Genomic DNA, 7,123 nt, shown 5'->3' on the forward strand with positions numbered 1-7,123 from the left:
ACTTAATTATGCTTGAGAAATATCTGGAAATTTCAGCAAGCTCTATGAATTAAGTATAGATTATAATTATAAAATCTATTCTATTGCTTCCTGGGCAGTATATTTTCTGTTATTATCTTTATAAAGAAAAAAAAAATTTCATTCCAGGTCTGAAATTCCAGGGTGTACACTTTCAATGAAAATTTAGTATCTATTCATGTTACAAAGTTTTAATTTTTAGATACTAAGCTAGTAAATCTCTCCATGTCTAATTTACTTTGACAGATTAATCTTGGCATCCATTTTTTGAAAAAAGAGCACTGTTAAAACTACCAGATATATTTCAAAGCTACGAAGAAGTGTAAATTGATTCTGTCTTGCTTACCCTAATTAAGACTGAGGAGGGTCAGGGAATGATAAGAAAAGAAAATGGCAAATGCATTTTAATTATTACAAAAGACATATGACAGAATTTATTGAGAATCCAATGGCATAAAACTATTTATGAAGTATTCCCTAAGCCATCATTTTCAAACATAAATGCAATTGTTCAAGCTGTTAATTGCTGGCCTCCTTCCTAAGGTTGAGCTAATAAAGAATTTGTTTTATTTTTTTTTTATTCAGGACTTCCATTCAGGAAAGGCATGGAACTGTAGGCTCTGCTCTATTTTGGGGACCCTGCCATACCTGTGCATTGTTTGCATCTAGACAAGGAAGAAATTCTCCAAGCCAACTGTGTCCCTGTAAATGAATCAAGTAGAAAGTGGATTTTTCCTCATTTGTCAAGAGTTTATTGCATCAATCCTAAAAGTGTTTTTTTGTCTGATTTAAGTAGGAAAAATTTTGATTACCAAGATCCAAAATGGACAAACTGACAAAGAACTAAATTCCACTATTTTCAGAAAATATATATTTTACCATACACAACCCTATGAGTCAATAAAATACTAACTATTTAAAAATAGAGATGTTAGAAGTCAAAGATTGGAACACTGTAAACTAAGCCACATAAAATATAGAGAATTTACAACCAAAAATTAACTATATCTACAAAAACTTAAATCTCTTTAAAACATTACTAAGGAAAACAGATTTGAATAAAGTCCAGGGTAAGAAAACTAAATAATTAAAACTTGACTGTTCTTCCCAACTTAATTTATAAACACAACTTTGTTAATTATCCTAGTTTTTTTTTCCTTTTTCTATTAAAAAATCTTAGAATGGCCAGAAATATTATTCCTATAATTGTGAGTAAGAATTCCTTGCCCTTTCAGCTAAACTATATTGTAAAGTTACAAAAACAAAAGCAAACATATCAAACAATAAAATTTCAAAAATAAAAAAGTTACAAAATACCTTTAATAATATGGATGAATTTCTGATTTCTGGGTATGAAATAAACTATTTTAAGTATATCATGATGGAATATAAAATAGTTGTGAATGGAAGATAACAACAATGTGAAATATTGACCAGCTTGGCAACATATATAATTTTTAATCTCTTTAAAAATAAATAAATAAAATTAAAGGCAAATGAAATATGGTCACGTATGTTTTAGTTAGTATACATGTTAATTAATGTGCAAAATATATACCAAACAACACCAAAGACTTTTTTCAAATCGTTAAAAATTTATGAATACTCAAAAGAAGAATTGTCATTGTGCATCAGTATTTAACACATGGAAAAATACAAATAGCCAGTTAAGTTGTAAAACATTCAGCCTCACTAGTAATCCAAGAAAATTCATCATCGTCATAATGAGGTTTTATTTTTTTATCAATTTGGCAAAGATTAAAAATTTAATATCCAGTTTCTGTAAGAATTAGAGGAAATTAGCACTCTATATAAGGCTGATAAGAATATAATCTTGGTGGACAATGTGTAATAATATATCTTTGTTTCTATCCCTATTTTTATCTATGGATAGATATTTAGGGGTCTTAAAATTGCTCATACTCTTTGACCCAATATTTCTACTTTTTGGAATTAAGCTGTAGTAGGAAATAACCAGAGATATAAATAAAGAATTATGGAAAAAGAACTCATCACAATGTTGTAAAACACCAAAAATTAAAGTCAACCTAAATGTCCAATACTTGCATCATAATTTATGATATTTCTATACAAATAAATATCCATTAAATAATAATTTCAAATAAAGATAAGAATTCCAAACAGGATAAATTGTCCATGCTACTATGTTATATAACAATTTTAAGATATTGTGTTTTAAATATACTATGATAATAATTTTATAAGCATTATAAAATAAAAATACCAAGAAACTATATCCATTTCTGAATAATAATCATTGTCGAAAAGCTTATGTGTGATTTTTATTTTCTTCTTTGTACTTTTATGCAATTAAAATTCAGAGATTATCAGATTGGATAAAAGCCTTTTCTATAAGAAACTCAAAGATCACATTAACAGGTCTCAATACTTATTTAAACCTATAATAATCGAGACAGTGTGGTATTAACATAAGGAGAGACATATGGATCATTGGAAAAGAAGAGAGAAACCAGGAATAGACTCATAACATACATAGTTACCTGACTTTCAATAATGATTCTAGGGTAATTCATTAAGAAAATGATTGCTTTGTTAAATAAACAACACCAGAACAATTTTGCATATGTGTGTCAAAAAATAATAATTTTACCCATACCTCCTACAAAAAAAATTGAGTTTTAATTGGATTATATCCCTAATGTAAGATAAAACTATAAAATTACCACAAGAAAACATAGGAGAGAAACTTTGTGAAACTTTAGCTTTGCAAACTTTGTACAACTTAGTTTAAGTAAAAATTTTTAGGACAGAAATATATGATACATAAAATTTAACAATTGATAATATTGGACAAAAAAATGAAAAACCTTGTTTTTAGAATGACAGACTTCAGAAAAGAAATGACAAGCTGGAGAAATGGTGAAATTATTTCAAATGCCTTGTATCCAGAAACATTTTATATAAAGAACTCTTGCAACTCAATTATGAGAAAAGAATTCACAAAAATTGGGAAAATTTTTAAACAGATTCTTCACACAGAAACATACACGAAGGATGGAAAATTAGCACATGAAAGATGTTCAAATTCTAAGTCATTAGAGGAATACATAAAGCCACATTGAGATACCTCTACAACTGGCTAAATGAAAAAGACTGACAACATCAATTGCTGGTAAGGAGGTGCAGCAACTAGAATTCTCATACATTGCTAATGGAAATGCACTCTAGAGAAGCTTGCCAGATTCTTATGAAATTAAACATACACTTACATGACTTAGAAATGCTACTTCTAAGTATCAGAAAAAAATGAAAACATATGCAATACCTTTACAGTTGACTCTTGAAGAACACAGGTTTGAACGGAGTTTCTCCACTTATAAATGAATTTTTTTCAATAGTAAATACTATAGTACTACATGATTCAAGGTTGTTTGGATCCAAGAATACAGAAACTTGGATAGGAGGGCCGACTATAAATTGAACATGGATTTTCCACTGGGCAGAGGGTCAGCACCTCTAATCGCAGCAGTGTTCAAGGATCAATTGTACTTGAATATTCAAAGAAGGTTTATTCATAATAGCCAAAATGTGGAAACAATCTAAATTTCTATCAGCTGGTGAATGCATAAACAAATTATGGTGCATCCATACAATGGACTATGACTCAGCCTTAAAAATAAAGAACTACTTATATATGCAAGAACTTTGGTAATTTTCATAAGCACTACACTAAATGAAAACTACCAGAAACAAAAGACCACATACAAATGAATCCATTTATATGACACTCTAGAAAAGCAGAACTATAGAAACAGAAGTCAGATCAGTTGTTGCCAGAAGGAGAGGTATGGTCAGGAGACTGACTGCAAGATGGCATAAGGGGACTTTGTGTGTGATGGAAATATTCTATGTTTCAATTGTAGTAGTGGATACATGACTGTACAGATTTGTCAACTTCATCAAAATCTATATATAAAAAGTGTGTATTGTATATTAAATCTCAATTAATATGACTTAAAAAGATAAATTTAGATTCTCATAATAATCTCTAATACTTATGTTGACACAGTAGTAGTGAACATTTATCAAATTACAATTTACAAATATACTTTCACATAATCATCTTGTTGGATACTTATCACTGTGAGAGAGGTAATACTATTACCATCATTTTTATAATTATGGATATTAAATGTTAGGTGATTTTAGGTGATGTTTTTCTAAAGCATAATGATTGATATGTGGGATAGCTAGGGCTCAGATGCAGCCTGAGATTCACTCAGAAGGATAAAGTGGGCAGAGCATAAATTTTGAATCATAGGTATATGAGTTCAAATCTTGTAACTCTTTCTAAAATATATGGAAATTGGGATATATATATATATATATATATATATATATATATATATAGCCTTGCTTGCTTAAAACTGTTGATCATCAGTATTACAATGATAACCTTTTCAAAGTGTCTAGTACAATACCTAACACATATTAGGTATTCTTATTATTATTCCTTCTCTCATCTTTCCATTAAATTGCTATTCTATTAACGTCTCCTGAACAGACACTGTCTCTTAATAGCATTACCACCTCCTAAATCATCCAAGTCAAGAGTCCTGGAGACATATAATCTTTACCTCCAAGTACCATTCTTTTGATAGTGAGCCTTGTAACTTTCTTCCTAAAGAAGTTTTGAATTCTTCCTACCTCACACTTAGTCTCCACACCTCCCTAGTTAAAGCTGTCTTTTATTTTCCTTTAAGTGCTCTGAAGTTTCTTCTTACATAGTCTCCCAGACTCTAAACTGTTATCTACATTGCTACCAGAGTGAGCACAAATCTGATCATTATTCTCGTACTAGCTTCCTTTATTAGCTCCTTGTGCACTGGCAGTAGGTACTGTAAACTCAATAGCATATGAAGCACTTCATGATGTGATCTTAGCCTTTTCCCGTGGTCTCCACTCCCAACCCCACTCCTCCAATATCTAGTCCCACAGAACTTCTTATAGTTTACCACAGTAACACCTGCTTATCCCAATGCTGTCTTTATCCTGAGAAGCTCCTTTCTCCCCTCCCTTCTGGGCTAAATCATTCCTGCTCTTTATTTACAAATATTTTCTCCTCCAGGGAGTCTTCTCTGATTAAATAAAACTGTTAGTTTTACCCTTTCTCTGGGTTCACATAACTTCCTATGCACAATGCTATCATGTAATTTATGACCTTGTGTTATCATTATTTACCTTCACATTTATATACACCATTGACAATGAATGTCTTGAGGGACAAAGTCTTTCTTGTAGAAGAATCTCCTAGAACCATACATGAAGTAAGCATATACTGAATGAATAAATCTAAGCATGTATTGAATGAATAAATTAGTAACATATGGACTTCTATTTACCATCTTCAAGTTTATTTGGCAAAAATGAAGCTTGTGCACCCAAAAGTTTCCACATTGTCTATTTTTCCAACAATTTAGGAAAAATTATGATATTTCCCTTTCCTTTATATATCCAAACACTAGTAATTCTCAATTTCCAAGAAAGGGGATCATAACTTAGTAAATATAAAATTAAACTTGATGTCAGGAGACCTGTTACTATTTCTAGCTCTGAAAGTAACAAACTAAATAACTGAGTAATTCTAATAGCTTCTCTATGTTTCACATAAACTAATGGAAAATCTCTGATGTTTATTCTAATTCCAAAGTGTGGTTTTTCCCTCTATGCTCTACTTTTGTAAAAATCTAATAACTTTATTCCCGGTTATATAGTTTTAATTTCTCTACTTTCCTTTCTAGCCTACAATTTGTGTGTGTAGAAATCCTAGTTACCTAAGATATAAAACATAATAATTTATTCTTTGTTGGTTTTCTAGAACCTGGTTTCTTTTCCCTCCAGGTGTGTAACACACTATTCTGAAATCATTTTCTATACCAATCTCTTAAGCTGTCTTCTGTCTATTTCAGTGAGTCTCCTTTGCCCTCAGATCAAACACCACCTTCTGAATGTTACCTTCAAAATGCTGAAGCTAGACTTGTTCTCCCTCTTTTCTCTTGTCTCCTCTTAACCTTACTCCTCACCCTGCTTCTCTCATAAATGCCTATTCCTGTCAAGCAGCATTTTGCCCATGTTGCCCACTTTGCCCTTGTTCCATCTTTCTATTCCATTAAGTATGAGTTCAATACCCATCTCCTTCAAACACTTGTCCTCAGTTAACCCTGTTTCTCCTCTGACCCTCTCACAGAGAGTCTCAGGAACCCTTTCAATTCTATGTACCAAGTAACGAACAATCTGGCTAAATACTCATACTATCAAGTTCATAGAACAAAATATAATAATTCAAAGAAGAAAACTGATTATACTAAAATATGGAATAAATCTGGAAACTTCCAGTTCTCCGTCTCATATCTATTCCAGATTTGTTTGTACCCTTCTTTTAATCTTTCATGAGGAGAGCTCTTAAGTGAAACAGCAGGAGGCCCACTAAGATTTCTAGCTTTTCTGATGTTCTAATAAGTGGAATATTTCCTGTGTATCAGCTATCTAATAAATGTATTGATTTGACTTGAATACCCTTTATTTTCTAATCAAAATATGTAAATTCTAGCTTTATAATACTTTTAGAGCTTAAAAATAAGTGAATATAAACTCTTTGGTAATTTGGTCACAATATATTCACATCATGTTAACAGTTGAAATGGACTTTATACATTGTCTCATTTAAACTCCTTATTTTATACAATAGCTGAGGAAATTGAGACCCATAAAAATGAAGACATTTACTGAAGGTCCCACTACTTTCAGGTGGTAAGTCAATATTAGGGCATTTTTCTCCCAATCATCAGCTCCATCATGCTTCTTTACTTTTTGTCATACAATATACTGTCAGGATATAAGCAGAATAATCACATTATCACAACTCTTCTGAAGCTGATGTCTGAATAAAATTCTTCACCATTAGATGTTGACTTGTACTTATTGGAAAAAATGACACAGTTTTTACTATAACTAGCAACTGAAAAGTACAAGGAATACTTTAACACATTCATATTGGTGTAACATGATAGAATTTTTATTAACAAATTATTCTCAATATTTCTCAGCCTTGCCTGTTACCAGT

Source organism: Stenella coeruleoalba (assembly GCF_951394435.1).
Source record: "Stenella coeruleoalba genome assembly, chromosome: 8".
NCBI classification, from domain to species: domain Eukaryota; kingdom Metazoa; phylum Chordata; class Mammalia; order Artiodactyla; family Delphinidae; genus Stenella; species Stenella coeruleoalba.